Source organism: Bombina bombina, chromosome 3, assembly GCF_027579735.1.
Source record: "Bombina bombina isolate aBomBom1 chromosome 3, aBomBom1.pri, whole genome shotgun sequence".
Lineage (NCBI taxonomy): Eukaryota > Metazoa > Chordata > Amphibia > Anura > Bombinatoridae > Bombina > Bombina bombina.
This window is the reverse complement of record NC_069501.1, coordinates 1,040,256,906-1,040,275,517: the sequence shown is the minus strand read 5'-3', so window position 1 is coordinate 1,040,275,517 and position 18,612 is coordinate 1,040,256,906. Positions and strand designations below refer to the sequence as shown.

General features: G+C 35.9%; 1 protein-coding gene across 2 annotated transcripts in view; it reads right to left on the bottom strand.

Moving 5' to 3' along the window:
- Positions 1–18,612, bottom strand: part of HDAC7 (histone deacetylase 7) — a 603,789-nt gene that overhangs the window by 502,824 nt on the left and 82,353 nt on the right. For both annotated transcript variants that reach the window (XM_053708257.1, XM_053708258.1), the window contains exon 2: positions 15,613–15,702. The gene's annotated coding sequence lies outside the window, so the exon portion shown is untranslated. The remainder of the gene's footprint in view (positions 1–15,612; positions 15,703–18,612) is intronic.

Genomic DNA, 18,612 nt, shown 5'->3' with positions numbered 1-18,612 from the left:
GCATCAATAACTATAGTCTAACTGTACCATAACTGGGAACAGTTGAAGATATTTTTTATGCATAAATTCAAAATTCTTTTTGCTAAAATATTTTATTAAAATAAAAATACAAACCATGGCTTGCACACAAAGCTTGTGTATGGTTTTCACATGTAGAGCTGTTTTCTACTTGTGTGCAATTTACTTTTATACATGTGAATTATGGTTTGCATTGATTTGTTGCATTTTTTATTATATTGGATGTGTATAATTGCCATTTAGATTTTGTTGACAAATATTTTAAGCTTAACAAGGAAATACAAAAATGACATGCTCTGTCTGAATCATAAAAGTTTAATGTAAACTTCCCTATTCCTTTAAGCAATCAGTATGGCTAAATTATACTACTAGAATTGCATGTGTTTTGGTGTGGATTGGAGTGGGCGAAGCTATGCAAACCATACATGGGGAAGCTATGCAAACCATACATGGGCGGGGCTATGCAAACCATACATGAACGGAATTATGCAAACCATGCATGGGCAGAGCTATGCAAACCATACATGGGCGGAGCTATGCAGACCATACATGGGTGTGGCTCTGCTGGAAAGTGTCCCAGGATTTTTTTTCATCAGTTGGCAACTATGATTGACCTAGTGCCATATAACCAGTTCGATCAATTAGTGTCTATTACTAATTGATTTATTTGCAACTAAAATACTTTCATGCAGTAATGAAGACATGATTTCCAAGCTGTGGTTGAGATATAAAATGACAGAACTTTGCCAAGGGTCTTACCTCAGAATTAGGGCACTACTTGAAAAATGTGGAAACAAAGCACCTGGGTATTTTATCATGTGTTCAATTGTCATTTCTTTGACATGCACATTCGGAACTTCAACTCCTTTTTCCCCACCCAATAACTGACACGACACATGAAAATTAGGGTGAAAAGGCCGCAGTCCGCATTTATTGAAATACAACATAGCGTAATTTCAACCTCATAATAAATCACAAACTCCCATGGGTGCAGCCTCCCAACTGTTTCCACGTGCCTTCCACAGGCTATTGCCAGGCATGCCCCCAAGCCTTACATCTCTTCCCCATTTTAAGGGAGGTCCCATTTGAACTTTAAAAGCCTCATAAGGCCACACCCGCCAGAGCTGTGACAACCTCATAACAACAACTAGGGAGGGAGGGAGGGAGCTTCTTTCCTGCTTTACTAAAACTGATCACAGCTTCAGCTGGCCCCACCCACTTAACTGCTCCCTAACACCTCCCCCCTTTACCCACCAAATCTGCCTAGCAACACCTGGCTGCACTGTCCTCTGTTGCTGTCATTAACCCCTCCAGTCCAGTCTGTTCTTGTGGGGTTCTATTTCACAATGGTAAATTGGTGCCCTGTATTATACAGACACAAATGTTAAAATTGCAATATAAAAGTTTTAAAATGTCTTTGTAATTCTGAGTTTCAATACTGCAAACAGTCCGAAATATTCCACCAAGAATATATTTGTATTTAGAATTATATTTCAGCTGTTACAGCTAAACATGTAAAGTTTAATGTTTATACTTTGGGAGGAAAAACAAGGGAACATATTTGCAGATAATTTCAGTTGCTTAGTAACTATCAAGCTAACACTCATTATGACTTTGTGTACAGCCCCCCCTCCTTCCCTCGAAACAAAGTTTGGCAAGATTGTGGATGTTTTGGTATGAATATTGAGAGGTCTATAAATAAAGTTAACATTTTTGTAGTGCCTAATGTTTAAATTGCTTGTTAAAGCAGATATGAAACAAAAGAAAACAGAGGATTGTTTCATATAACATATCATAGAAACTAAATAGCCTTCTATGAACTAGATTATGAGTTGCGCGCTAACTGCAAAAAAGGGGCTTACAGCTGCTTTTTGTGACCATCGGAAGTAACGTACATAATACGAGTTGAAAGTAAACGCGTTTACTCAAGCGCAATTGAATTTAACATGCATCGGGATAGCGTGACTTTAGAGCTCAAGTTAACAGTGATGCAAGTAAAACAAATTGCACAAAACACATCAAGATTACATTTAAAAGTACAGTTATGCTCATAATAACACTAAAGGTGCATTCGTTTTCTGATGAATGTACATTTTCGTAAGGGAAAACGAATATCTAAATTAATGCACCAATGAAATTTAAAGAGAACTATTTGTTTCCTTTAAATTGATTTTAAAGCCTAAGTACATACCGTAATGCGCTAACTTTAGTGCTGGTCCTGGGAGGGAGCCGAACTGCTAAGCCTTCTGTTAATGCAACCTGGGCTCTGGCAAGAAAAGGATCTGGTTAGCTCGCTCTCCAGAGTGCATTAGGGTAAGTATGTAGCTACAGGTGAACAAATATAAATGTTAAGGCCCACATGGTGTTCTTTACGCTCAAATCCATGTTAAAAGTGGCACACTGTTTAAATTACTGCAATTTTGTTTGTGCAAAATCAGTGTAATTTACGCTCCTCTTATTTTGTATGGGTGGCATTGAGTTGCAACGTCCGCTCGTATTACAAGTTAAAAGTAAAGCGATCGCTCGAATGCAAATGTATTTTCCGCTCAAACTTTTTACGAGACCTGAAAGATTGTGTAAAGAGTTTGGCCGGATAAAACAGTTGCACTAAACTATTCTATTAACCCATAAATCACCACACCCCCATCTCAAAGTAACCCACTACACTATTAACCCCTAAACCGCTACACTCCCCATCGTAAAGTAACCCACTAAACTATTAACACTTAAACTGCCACACCCCCCTTTGCAAAGTAACACACTATACTATTAACCCCTAAACCACCACAACCCCATCGCAAAGTAACCCACTAACATCTAAACCCTCTAACCTAATACTCCCTAAGTTACCCCAAAACAGACATTGGAGCCCTTTGTAGTCAAGTAGCTGAAAACATGAAAAATCATATTTATGCAATATTCATTTTTAATAAAGGTTTTAACTATGTATTTAATGTAAATATTTCACATTCCAATGTTCTTCACATAGGGGAACATGTTCTATGTATTTATAAATATATATTCCTATGTATATCTGTATAAATCTATACCTATTATATATTTTACCAAAATACCATCAGATAAATATAAATATGTATTTATGAATAAATAGAACATTTTCTGCTATGTGAAGATCATTGGAATGTGACATATTAATATTTCATGTTGATTTAGCACACTTGAGAAAACATGATCAAGTTTATGTGACTTTTTGATTGTTAGTTTTTTCCCCACTTTGCACTTTTCATTGAAGTCTATTGGGGAGTACGTTAACACGCTCACACTTTTTGCGTGCTTCGGGTTAGCACTTGTGAGAAAACGTTTTACTTTCAACTTGTAATAAGTGTGCTACCCGATGCGCATAAAAACTAAAAAGCCTATGTCTAGCGGAGTTAATACACAAACGGGAGTGGAAACTACTGCTCCCATCGTAATATAGCCCTTTATGGGTTTAATGGTACTGTATAAACAAGTTGCATTAGGAAAAAAAGAGAAAAGAAAGGAGAAAATAATTAATCTACAAAACAAAAAAATTGAGTGTTCCTTAGAAAAAATGAACAAGCAAAATAACTTAAATAAATTTCAATAATTTATATAAGGTTTCTGTATTTTGTCATCCAGTAAACATGATTCTTAGGCAATATAAGACAATATTTCCCCTCTGGAGAAAACAAATCGGAAATATGTTTTTTACATCTTAGTAAACATTTAAAGGAACATGAAACCCAAAATGTTTCTTTCATGATTTAGGTACAACATACAATTTTAAACTACTTTCCAGTTTACGTCTATTATCTTAGTTCCTTCATTCTCTTTGTATCATTTGTTGAATGAGCTGCAATGCACTACTGCTTTCTAACTAAACACATGGGTGAGCCAATGACAATTGGTACATATATGCAGCCAGCAATCAACAGCTAGAACCTAGTTTATTTGCTGCTCCTGAGCTTTCCTAGATAAACCTTTCAGCAAAGGATAACAAGACAAGGAAGCAAATTAAATAATAGAAGTAAATTGGAAAGTTGTTTAAAATTGTATGCTCTGTTTGAATCATGAATGTCTAATTATGACTTTACTGTCCCTTTAAGAATCTTAATTCACATAACCTTAGTTGTAGCCTGTTGTTACTGCAATGCTGATTTAAGTGTAGCATTCCTTTATAAATGTTTTGAACTGATAATACGATTGAATCCCACATCAAATTTGACGCAAGATTGATCCGCCGTAGTTAACAAATCGTCAAGATCATCAAATGTTGAAATGTGTGACATAATATACGCTCCCCGATCTCAATCCGATGCAGATCGATGCTTGCGTAACAACAGATGTTTCGAATTCACATTCGACTCTATTTGACCATTTTCGCAATTTATCAAACATTCAACAGGTACGCTCGCGCCTATTCTGATGCAGCGTACCTATCATTAAAACCGTCACCCTTGAGGCCGCGGATGCCATAGAAATCAAGGGAGTCTGAAAACACAGAAAGGTTATGTTCAATGCTGCAAGACGATGAAGCATATTAGATAATAAAAGTAAATTAGAAACTTTATTAAAATTCTATACTTTTTCTAAATCAAACAATATTATTGCTCCAAATTTGATGCAAAGTATTACTTCAATTTTGATGCACTAGTAGATATAGGGATAAAAATGAAATACATTACTACTTATAGATTACGTTACATCTTTGTCTATCATTACAAAGCAAGAGGACAATATTATTGCTCCAAACTTGGTGCATTAATAGATATAGAGATACAAATGAAATACATAACTTAAAGGGACATGAAACCCAAAAATGTTCTATCTTGATTAAGATAGAGAATGCAATTTCAAACAACTTTCTAATTTACTTCTATTATCTAATCTTTTTCTTTCTCTTGGAATCATTTGTTGAAGGAGCAGCAATGCACTACTGGTTTCTTACTGAACACATGGGTGAGCCAATCACAATCAGTATATATATATGCAGGCACTAATCAACAGCTAGAACCTAGGTTCTCTGCTGCTCCTGAGCTTGCCTAGATAAACCTTTCAGCAAAGAATAACAAGCGAAGGAAGCAAATTAAATAATAGAAGTAAATTGGAAAGTATGTTCTACCTGAATCATGAAATAATTTTTTTGGGCTTCATGTCCCTTTAATATAGCTAACATCTTTTTTAATTTTAGATAACTCTATATGCACCATGTTTAAGGCATGTAATACAAGTCCCACTCTCCACTTCACACCAAATTTGATGCAACACTTTTCACACCAAATATGGTTTTGATTGGGATATGCATAATCACATGATTTATGACAAAAGCCAATCAAATTTAAATATACATTTTATACTATCACTAGCGAATCAAATTGCTTGTGTCATTAATCACTCATCAGAACTTGTAAGTGCCATTTGTTACATTGTGTATTATACTTTGAAAGTATGTATGTGTGTAATTAGTATTAAAGATAAATATTGATGCTGATATATGGACACACAGTATAATATTTTAGACAACGATTTTAAAAATTGAATGATGTTTGATTTAATATAATCTTAAGCTGATAGCTCAAAGGGATAGCCCACCTAACATTAAACTGTCATGAATCAGATACATCAGAAATTAAAATCACCTCTTTACTGTCATGCTATATTCAGTGTTTCTCTTCCTTCTCTTGAATTTCATTTTCATTTAGAAATGTCATGTTATATGCCAGGCCATTTTGTAACACCTATGTAGGGGTGGTGTTTAAAAATACACTGCAATCAGAAAGGGTTACACAGGTGCAGAGAGAAAATTGGCCCAGCTCTTAAAAGGACAATGAACCCAATTTTTTTTCTTTCCTGATTCAGATAGAGCATGACATTTTAGGCAACTTTCTAATTTACTCCTATTATCACATTTTCTTCATTCTCTTGGTATCTTTATTTGAAATGCAAGAATGTAAGTTAAGATGCTGGCCCATTTTTGGTGAACAACCTGGGTTGTTCTTGCTGATTGGTGGATAACTTCACATACATATATATATATATGCATGTGCAAAGATATATGTACACATTCTAGCATTAGTAATCATTGTAAACAATAAAAAACATGAGATAGGCATATTATGATTTCTAGAAATACAAATACACATTCATTTATGTGTAAATATCATATATCAGATTTTGTATAACAAATACATTGAAAATAACTTTCTATGAGATGTTATAGTTTGTTAAGGTATAAATCTAGCTAATTCTTGGACATTAACAGATAAAAAATATGATTAGTTTTAGAGAAATGTGCTTGTTCATGAACAGTAATGAAATGGTATAAAGTTGGAAAAAACAGAATATCCGCAACATCGATGACTCTTATTTATAAACAGTCCAATGCTCATCGCGTCGTACTTGACACGCGTGTTCTTGACAGAATTTTTGATTAATAAGGGCATCGTATGCGATGTCTGGCGAGCGTATTAACGCTAGAAAATGCACTGAGATTGACGCTTTGATAAATATCCCCCTGGTCTGCACAGTACACATTGACATGATGAAAACATATGTATGCAGGAAAATTAAATAAAAGGCTGATACATTGAAAAGCATGAAGAAAATAAAAAAATCTAGGTAGATAATTGACATTTTAATGCTTTGGTCATCTTGCCCATGCATTCAATTAAATCATAAGAAAAGCATTGTAGGGTCACATGCACTAAGTAAACTGAAGACTCTATGCTTTAACTTCGATATCTAAGCCTTCTGTCTCATAAAAATAAAAAATGATTTATACTAAATGTATATAACCATTTAGTTCATCATACAAGCCCACATTGCTTCCTCTATATCTATGGAAGGGCTAGACACATTGAGCCAAGGGACAATTACTGTATATGACATGTGTAAGTTATCTAGTGGCATGGCTGAACTTTACATAGTAAGATATGGCCCACCCTTGATGTAAGCATAAATCTTATAATTGTGATTAAAGGACCATTTAATACAATAGAAGTGCATAATAAAAAGACAATGCAATAGTATTTACTCTGAATTTTAAATGATCATGAAAGTTTAATTTTGAGTTTCTGACCCTTTAAAGTGACAGTAAAGTAAAAATTAATCTTTCATTATTTAGCTAGAGCAGGCAATTTGGAACAAGTTTCCAATATACATCAAAATGCCTTGTTCTCTTGATATTCTTTGTTGAAATGCATTCCAAAGTAGACTCAGGATCAGCAATGCACTACTGGGAACTAGCCTCTGATTGGTACTTGCACATATAAGCCTCTTGTCATTGGCTCACCTGATGTGTTCAGCAAGCTCCCATTTGTACATTTCTGCTACTTCAACAAAGGATACCAAGAGAATGAAACATTTGAAAATAGAAGCAAATTGTGAAATGTAACTTTAAAAAAAAAAAAAAAAAGAAAAAAAAGAAACACTGAAGTTGCGATCTTGAAGATTCTTCCACCAAAATGGCACATTTATGCACATTCCATACTGTAAACCCTTTTTTACCGTGGGAAGTGCAAAGAGAGAGGCCAGGCATGATGCAAGTCAAGCATGGAATCCCACTGCCCCCCATAGGAATGCCACTTATGAATGAGGGGCCAGAAGAGGCCTCTAGATGTATGGGCCTATAGGGCTCTATTTATCAAGGTCTGGCGGACCTGATCCGACACTGGGGATCAGGTCCGCCAGACCTCGCTGAATACGGCGAGCAATACGCTCGCCGTATTCAGCATTGCACCAGCAGCTCACAAGAGCTGCTGGTGCAACGCCGCCCCCTTCAGACTCGCGGCCAATCGGCTGCCAGCAGGGCGGTGTCAATCAACCCGATCATACTCGATTGGGTTGATTTCCGGCGATGTGTGTCCGCCTGCTCAGAGCAGACGGACAGGTTATGGAGAAGCGGTCTTTGTGACGGCTGCTTCATAACTGCTGTTTCTGGCGAGTCTGAAGACTCGCCAGAAACACGGGGCATCAAGCTCCATTCGGAGCTTGATACATATGCCCCATAGTCTCAATTGAGACCTATTTAGTTATGCCGCAACCCAAAGGGCATGGCACAGACAAACCCAAAACTACAGTTGACAGCCATTGTGAGGCGGAGGGCTGGAAACTTCCCTGCTCACAGGATCTGGGCGAGATTGGAAGCGTCCATGACCTGGCTCATAGACACAGAAAGGCAGTGAGAGGTAGGGCAGAGTGGGCCTGTATCATGCACATAGAATGCTGTTGGCTGGGCAGGGCTAAAGTAACTAGTCCCAGCAAACAACTGGCCCGACCTACCGGAAAAATGCCCTGTATGCCCTATAGTCAGTTCGAGCCTGCTTATAAGGATGTTGTGGGCTTTCCAAAATGATATTAAGTTCTTTGCAGATGTTTAAAAATAAATGTGAAGTTGAAGAAGGTATGATTGGCATATGCCAACAAAGAATAATATAGTATCACATTTACTTTGCCCACAACCAGGCCAGCCCCATAGTCACATGATCTGAATGATAAGTTTCCATAGTCCTGTCAGTAAATTATATCATCCATAAGCTGTGAAACGTCTTTTAAAAATAAATGTATTGTATATACATATATGTAAAAAAAGGATTACTGCTCCATTCACATTCCATTTTATAACCTTTTAATCAAAATATCAATGAATCTAATATAATGAATCAATTCAAAAATCAGAAATATGCATTAATAGTAACAAATATTTCAAACTAGATTTTATAAAATCATAAATATGAAATAATTTATGCCACTGTATTTCAAAATAATAGCATCAAAAGAACTAGGGGCCGATTTATCAAGGGCCTTAAGACCGCTGCTCCTTAACTGGTATACAGCCTCTGAGGTTGCGGACATCAATCCATCCGATCCTATACGATTGGGTTGATTGACACCCCTTGCTAGCGGCCAATCTGCAGGGGGCGGCATTGCACAAGCAGTTTACCAGAACTGCATGTGCAATGTTAAAGGGACAGTCTAGGCCAAAATAAACTTTCATGATTCAGATAGAGCATGTAATTTTAAACAATTTTCCAATTTACTTTTATCACCAATTTTGCTTTGTTCTCTTGGTATTCTTAGTTGAAAGCTTAACCTAGGAGGTTAATATGCTAATTTCTTAGACCTTGAAGCCCACCTCTTTCAGATTGCATTTTAACAGTTTTTCACCACTAGAGTTCACATATTTCATATAGATAACACTGTGCTTGTGCACGTGAAGTAATATGGGAGCAGGCACTGATTGGCTAGACTGCAAGTCTGTCAAAAGAACTGAAAAAAGGGGCAGTTTGCAGAGGCTTAGATACAAGATAATCACAGAGGTTACAAGTATATTATTATAACTGTGTTGGTTATATAAAACTGGGGAATGGGTAATAAAGGGATTATCTATCTTTTAAAACAATAAAAATTCTGGTGTAGACTGTCCCTTTAAATGCTGACAGCGTATGCTGTCAGCATTCAGTGATGTCTGTCAGACATGATATGCTACAGCGTATCATTTTGGACAGACATTGATAAATCGGCCCCTTAGTGTTTATTTAGCAAAACTGTGTTGAAATTTTGATGCTCTTTATACTTTGTATTGTTTTTATTTAAATGTAAACATATTTGTATCCACTGCTCGTTTACTTACATTAGCCACTGCAAGAATATTTTTTAATTATATTAAAGGGATAATAAACCCACAATTTTTATTTCATGATTCAGATAAAGCATGCAATTTTAAGCAACTTTCTAATTTACTCCTATTATCACATTTTATTCATTCTCTTGCTATCTTTATTTGAAAAAGCAGGAATGTAAGGATAGGAGCTGGGCCATTTTTGTTTCAGCACCTGGGTAGTGCTTGCTGATTGGTGGCTACATTTAGACACCAATCAGCAAGCGCTACCCAGGTGCGGAACCAAAAATGGGCCAGCTCTTAAGCTTACATTCTTGCTTTTCGAATAAAGATAGCAAGAGAACAAAGAAAACTTGATAAAAGGAGTAAATTAGAAAGTTGTTTAAAGTGAATATAAATTTTGATGCTAAAGTGCCCGGTTTTTAAAAATTCGATTAAAAACAGGGGCACTTTAATTCATCAAAATTTACATTTCACTCCTGTTGTGAAAAAACAACTTACCTTTTAAACTTGACAGCAGCTCCAGCTTCCTCTGGTCGTCGCAAGTAATTTCTGATGTCAGAAATGATGGATAGGTCATCCTCCAATCACGGCTTCCCCCCAGGGAATCAGTGTCTGATTCAACGCCGTGATTGGAGGAAGCCGGATTCATCATTTTAAACCCAGGAAGAGGCTTTGCAACGGGTGGAGGAAGCTGGAGCTGCTGTCAAGATTAAAAGGTAAGTTTTATTTTTCACAACACGAGTGAAATGTAAATTTTGATGAATTAAAGTGCCCCTGTTTTTAATCGAATTTTTAAAAACCGGGCACTTTAGCATCAAAATTTACATTAACTTTAACATTGAATGCTCTATCCGAATCATGAAAGAAAAAAACTTGGATTTATTATCCCTTTAACACTGAGTTAGAATGAGAAACTTGGTACAGATGAAATGTTACATATTTTATTTTAATTCAAAACATACATTAAATTTAAGGAAAGTTCAAAGCCAAAAATGTATTTGTAACAGGAATGCAAACTATTTATAAAGCCATATCCAAAAAAAAAAATATTAATTAAATGTCGCAAGTTGTTTTGCAAGTGAGACTACAAAAAGGAATGCACGTTTCAAATGGTAGTTATAACTTGATAAATTATTTGTTTTGTGAATGCATCAGTGCCAAGTTTTCTATGAATGTGTATACTGCTGTATCTCAATCAAATTCTCTGGACTATAAGCAATTTCTGTATCTATTTACAATTTTCTGTGTGTAGCTACCAATGTTTATATAACTTAAACCATGTACTTAATAACATATATGCTCTTTCAGGGGTATTTTGTATCAAATAACAGGTTTTTTTTCCAGAGTAGTGATCGAATGCAGATTTTGCATTCAGTAGGGAACATTTCAGATTTTAATAGCTGCTCAAATGTTAGGTGTGCAAAGAACTGCAAGGATACAGGCCAAGAATAGTATTGCACAGAATATACATTTTTATATTTATTAAAACATTTTTACAACACTATAAAAGTAACATTTTTTGTTTTAGCTTTTTTTTCACATTGCTAGTAGGAAAGAATTACTCAGCTTGTTCTAAAATAATACTATTAGTTTTATAGTACAGCTATAAAACACAGATATGAGTAAGTGCTAGCAGACAAGAACAATATATGTGTCAAGCCCAAATATTGATATGATAAATCTTGCTCCACAATTTAAAGTGACAAGTTAAAGTGATGTTAAACTCTCCCCTTTTTAAAATCAGATCCTAAATGTTAGTGATATTTTAGATAGAGTTTAATTCATCAGTTGTAATGAAGATGTGCTTTAACTTACTTTTTAATATAGATATGGAATTCAAATACCTTGTGCTCCGCCGCCCACTTCAAAAGTAACTTTTTGTGTGAGTTAAAGGTTTGAACTGTTGTCCAATCAGCACTCTCCCCATATGGCACTTTTGTTGTAGCTATAGCGCTGATTAGACTACAATTAGCTCACAGAAAATTTGACTTTTGAAGTAGGCAGCGTAGCGCGGGATATTTAAATTTTATATCTATATTAAAAAGCAAGTTATAGCACAACTTTGTTACAACTGATGAATGAAACTCCATCTAAAATATTACTAACATTCCGGACCTCATTTCAAAAAGGGTAGAGTTTACCATCACTTTAATGTAAAAATGACTGAGGTGGCGAAGATAAATCACAGAGAGCTTGCTCTCTCTCTGTGATTGACTGCCCCTTCTCTCACGTGTGGGCATTACACACACATGAATTGTGTAATCATGCATACAGGCCAGCGGATGAATAGATATTTTTTTCCTCTTTTAAGTACACAAACTAAAATGATCAGTACCAACACATCTTTGTATACCAGTTTGTCTCTGCCCATGGCATCTAGTGCACAGGTAATGCAGCGGACAATGTCACTGTTCAGTCTATCATGTAAAGGGTTAAGTGCTACCTTTGACAATTATGCAGATACTTGTCAAAAGCAACCATGGTCAGTAAAAAAATCCTGGTGAGAACCAAAAATGATTAACAGACTAGAACAATATTTTCATAGGTTTAAAGGGACGTGAAACCCATTTTTTTCAGGATTCAGAAGAACATACAATTTAAAAAAACTTTCCAATTTACTTCTATTATAAATCTGCTTCATTCTCTTGATATCATTTGTTGAAGGAGCAGCAATGCACTGCTGAAAGCTAGCTGAACATATCCGATAGACAGATGTCTGCAGGCACCAATCACCAGAAAGCTCCCACTAGGGTAGGATCTTTACATTTTACTTTTTCAACAATGGATACCAAGCGAACAAAATACATTTTAAAATGGAAAAAGTGTCTTAAAGGGACAGTCTAGGCCAAAAATAAACTTTCATGATTCAGATAGAGCATGCAATTTTAAACAATTTTCCAATTTACTTTTATCACCAATTTTGCTTTGTTCTCTTGGTATTCTTAGTTGAAAGCTTAACCTAGGAGGTTCATATGCTAATTTCTTAGACCTTGAAGGACACCTCTTTTCAGAATGCATTTTAACAGTTTTTCACCACTAGAGGGTGTTAGTTCATGTATTTCATATAGATAACACTGTGCTCGTGCACGTGAAGTTATCTGGGAGCAGGCACTGATTGGCTAAACTGCAAGTCTGTCAAAAGAACTGAAATAAGGGGGCAGTTTGCAGAGGCTTAGATACAAGATATTCACAAAGGTAAAACGTGTATTAATATAACTGTGTTGGTTATGCAAAACTGGGGAATGGGTAATAAAGGGATTATCTAATTTTTAAAACAATACAAATTCTGGTGTAAACTGTCCCTTTAACATAACATGCTCTTTCTGATTCATGCAAGTTTAAAGGGATAGTAAACACCAAAAAAAAAATATTTTTTAAAAAGATAGATAATCCCTTTATTTACCATTCCCCAGTTTTGCATAACCAACACTGTTATAGAAATATACTTTTTGACTCTGTAATTACCTTGTATCTAAGCTTCTGCTGACTGCCTCCTTATCTCAGATCTTTTGACAGACTTGCATTTCAGGCAATTAGTGCTGACTATTAAATAACTTCACATGCATGAGCACAGTGTTATCTATATGAAACACATGAACTAACGCCCTCTAGCTGTGAAAAACTGACAAATGCAGAGGTGGCCTTCAAGGGCTTAGAAATTAGCATATGAGCCTACACCTAGGTTTAGCTTTCAACTAAGAATAATAAGAGAAAAAAGCAAATTTGATGATAAAAGTAAATTAGAAAGTTGTTAAAAGGGACAGTAAAGTCATAATTAGACATTCATAATTTAGATAGAGAATACAATTTTAAACAACTTTCAAATTTACTTCTATTATTTAATTTTGCTCCTTCTCTTGTTATCTTTTGCTGAAAGGTTTATCTAGGATAGCTCAGGAGCAGCAAAGAACCTAGGTTTTAGCTGCTGATTGGTGGCTGCATCTATATACTGATTGTCATTGGCTCACCCATGTGTTCAGTTAGAAACCAGTAGTGCATTGCTGCTCCTTCAACAAATGATACCAAGAAAATTAAACAAATTTGATAATTGAAGTGAAATGGATAGTTGTTTAAAATGCTATGTTCTACCTAAATCATGAAAGAAAAATTTGTGGTTTTATGTCCCTTTAAAATTATTTGCTTTATCTGAATCATGGAAGTTTAATTTGGACTTTACTATCAGTTTAATGACCTTCCTATCCCTTTAATAGAGAATATTTTTTGTAACTACCAGTTGTTAACTTTGCAGATAAAATATGATCTTGTCCCAAGAGTATTTTACAAAGTATGAATATAAGATTTTAAATTTAACTGCAATATAATGTGCACGGTTTAGAGCAAAAATAAATGATTTTTCGCCCACACATTCTGTTAGCACAGTTTATGTAATTATATTCATCTGCATTTGTATGTTGCAATTCTCTTAATAATGGCTTATGCAAAAGTAACCATAACACTTTAAATGATTAACAATTAACCTATTTTCATTAGCGATGAAACAAATGCAAACGTAGTACTTCCACTGGAATGCATGTCTGTATTATTAGTTTTATTTCCATGTATTTGTTGTGCACCAATTACGTTCTATAAACGTAGGTGCACGACAAAGGAACAGGCGACTCTTTCTTCTGATGTCCACCACTTTGTATGAGGGGGACTAATGAACTTTAAAATCACAGGCAAGAAATTGAATTATTCAACTGTTAGTACCAGCAATGTCTCTTTAATTATATACAAGTGCATGTGAAGACAGGAGCTCACTGCCAGCTCCCAACATAATGCTCCAAAACAAACCTTGTCCACAGCACTTACATTACTAATGGAGAAATTGAATTATGCCCCTATCAATGGAAAACATTATGGGTTCCATGTACGAAGCAGTAAACTGCTCCAGAGCCCTTGCAGGGCAGGTTCGCACATGCGAGCTTGCTTCCCGCACTGTAAGAAGATGTGGTTAGTAGATCGCTCCTTACTCTTTATACCACCTCTGAGGTGGCGAAGCGAAATCACACCAAACTCGCTTGATAGGGTAATTGACAGACCCTCGAGAAGGGGCTGTCATTACCCACTCATCGGAGTGTGTAATGATGCATACGGGCCAGCGGACAAACAGATTTGCTCCCTGTATGCAGCTAAATTGTGCAGACAATTTCTTAAATTGAGAAGCTTGTCCACACACCGGTTAATACATATGGCCTAAGTCTAAGGAAGTGGAATCTGGGTTTGATGAGAATTGATTTACCTAGATAGATTCGGAATACTGACATGTAAATGGAGAACACTAGCAGATAAATAGGTTCTATGTGCTGTACTAGATTAGTAGATTATAAACCTTAACGAGCATCCAGAATACAACATTTATGCCCTAGGCACCTGTAAACTATATATCCTATAGATAAAGGGCTTGGATAGGAGTATTTAACATAGCAGTATCTGGCACAGCAAAAACTTTCTTCTCGGCATTGTTGTTTCAAGCTTGTGCCATATTTTTAGACAGACTTGAAAAAGCAATACTTAATCTGGGTGACTTAAAAGCAAGATTAAAATAATCCATTTCATAAAAATAAGAGTCATAAAAATATTGTATAAAAAATTAGGAAATCTAGGCAAGTATTGCCACTTGCTTTACCCAAAAGTATTTTGCATACATTGTTACCAATGCACCAAAGAGCTCTGGGTAAGATTTGCAAATTAGAAATACAATATGACATGCTTTTTTATTCCAATACTGTGTTCCCCTTTATGGGGTAGGTGCAGAAAGAAAATAAAACCCAACACTTCTGGACAGCTGTTTCTAGTTTAACTCACTAGAAGATAGGTTTGATTTGCTGTTTGGTGAAGCTTATTTCCAGAGAAAAAGCAATAGTCAACACTGAAGGCAATATGGAGTACATAGTTTGAGTTCCTGCTGAGGGAATGAAACTGGACCAAAGTAAAAATATATTTCCTAGCTTTTCTAGTTTAACAAGACAAAACCTCCCAGAACTTACCTTCATAGAAGAATCATCTAATAGAGAACTCTTTAATAACGACTTGTATGTCCCTTTAAATGGCCTTGGCTTCTCTTGAGATGTATTAGCCTGTGAAAGGTAAAGGAAGAGGCTAATTTGAGAAAGGCAGGAAAGTGTTTTGTTTTTATAATATTAATATTATTTATGTATTTATTTATTTATAATGCATAACTTATTCCATGGTGCTATTATGAAAGAAACAAAGGTTTCAGAAAACTTTTAATAAAGAAGAAAGAAAGGACTAAGGAGTTGCAAGTGTGGAGTGACCTAGCCTTTTTAACAACACTGTTCTAAAATATAGAAGGAACTTGTACATTTTAGAATAAAATAATTTATGGAGATCAACAGATGGTTACATTTAGAAGCATACAAGTAACTTAGAGCTTTTGAAAAAGGCCATGGTACTGCTCTGTTTTATAACACAATGTCAGTCCCACAAAAAGCGCAAGAGCCTCTCAAATTAAATGCAGAGGAGCTATAACTGTCTTATTAATGAAACTTACTATGGGCTAGATTACGAGTGGCGCGCTAATTGTTGCAAGCAAGTGATAAAGGGGTATATCTTTGCGTGCGGTGGAAGTAACTTGTTTATTACAAGCACAATCAAATTTAATGCGCGTCGGGTTAGTGCGACTTCAGAGTTCTGGTTAACTGTTACGCGAGACAAAAAAGTTGCACAAAACACATCAACAATACATTTAACAGTACAGTTACACTCATAATAACACATATGTCGTATTTAATGCAACTTTTATTTTAGCCTTAGCCATTTATTCTACGGGGCCGATTTATCAAATGGTGGGCGGACATGATTCTCTGTAGCGAATCATGTCTGCTGACATCGCCAAATGCCGACAGCGTATTTCTGCTGAAATGCTTGTGCAATTCCGCCCCCTACACATCCGTGGCCAATCGGCTGCTAGCAGGGGGTGTCAATCATCCCGATCGGATCGGATCGGATCGGGGTGATTGCTGTCTACCACCTGATTCTTAACTTACGTTTCTGGCGAGCCGTAATCTTCGGGGGTAAATTGCAGCATCCGCTGCTTAATAAATCTACCCCTATGTCTTCAGTTGCACTAACCCAACGAATATTAAATTAAATTGTGCTCGAGCGAACGCATTTACTTTCAACTTGTAATGCCAAGAAATTCTATGGTTAAACTCTATCACTATGGGGCCAAATTCTATAAAGCTTTCTGGGCTGGTGAGATTCTTTAAGAATGCTCGCTTCCCTTTGTGGAATGATATAAAGACACTTTTTAACATGAAAACAGGGTGTCTCGCTGAGGGGCGTATACTACATTTTCGTATGGGAAGGTGATGCATACATTACAAAAGTGCACATTGAAAACCGTAGTTTAAAAATAATACAAAATGAATCGCACAAAAATACCCAGGAAAAATTGTGTTGTTAAGGTGCGTCAAATAGCATAACAAAACTTCACCAAAGATTTGTATGTAAATTACACAGGAATAAATCCTATTAAATATGCACAGTGTAAATCTTAATTTAAGTGCACTGGATGTGCAAAAAACACATAGAAATTTGTACTTATAAATATAAAATACGAAGCGTAATTGTTGTTTTTTCGTAAAATGGGCTGAACATGGGTGTTTCATGGGTGTATATGAAAATAGACGAAAAAAGATTAGTATTTGCTTCCAACTGTGAACTACAATAGTAGGCGTCTCTGGGGTCTCTTTTTTTTAAAACATATTCATGTTAAAGGGACAGTAAAATCAAGGTTAAACATTTATGATTCAGCTAGATCATGCAATTTTAAACAACATTCTAATTTACTCCTATGATCAATTTTTCTCCGTTCTCTTGATATCTTTATTTAAAAAGCAAGAATGGGATGCATAGGAGCTGGCCCCGATCCCGCCCCCCTCTCAGGCTCAGAACCCATCGATGGCCGCCCACCCGCCTCCCACTGCAGCTCCCACCCACCAACGAATACGGCCATCGATGTCCAGTGTAGAGAGGGCCACAGAGTGGCTCTCTCTGCACCGGAGGGGTAAAAATTGTTATTGCAGGATGCCTCGATATCGAGGCATCCTGCAATAACTGGAAAGCAGCTGGATCAGGATCACTTCCAGCTGCTTTCCAAACCGACGAAGTACGCCATACGTCCTCAGGCATTAACTGTATTTATTTTGAGGACATATGGCGTACGTCGTCGGTCATTAAGGTGTTAATGACCACAGCACTTTTTCATTTTCTGTCCGTTTGGGACCAAGGATATTTTTACATTTCTGCTGTGTTTGTGTTTAGCTGTAATTTTCCTCTTACTCATTTATTGTACCCACACATATTATATACCGTTTTTCTCGCCATTAAATGGACCTTCTTAAGATACCATTATTTTCATCATATCTGTTAATTTACTATAATTTTTTTTTATAAAATATGAGGAAAAAATGGAAAAAAACACACTTTTTCTAACTTTGATCACCAAAATCTGTTACACATCTACAACCACCAAAAAACACCCATGCTAAATAGTTTCAAAATTTTGTCCTGAGTTTAGAAATACCCAATGTTTACATGTTCTTTGCTTTTTTTTCAAGTTATAGGGCAATAAATACAAGTAGCACTTTGCAATTCCCAAACCACTTTTTTTCAAAATTAGCGCTAGTTACATTGGAACACTGATAGCTTTCAGGAATCCCTGAATATCCCTTGACATGTATATATATATATATATATATATATATATATATATATATATATTTTAGAACACATCCCAAAGTATTGATCTAGGCCCATTTTGGTATATTTCATGCCACCATTTCACCGCCAAATGCGAGCAAATAAAAAAATCGTTCACTTTTTCACAATTTTTTTCACAAACTTTAGGTTTCTCACTGAAATTATTTACAAACAGCTTGTGCAATCATGGCACAAATGGTTGTAAATGCTTCTCTGGGATCCCCTTTGTTCAGAAATAGCAGACATATGGCTTTGGCGTTGCT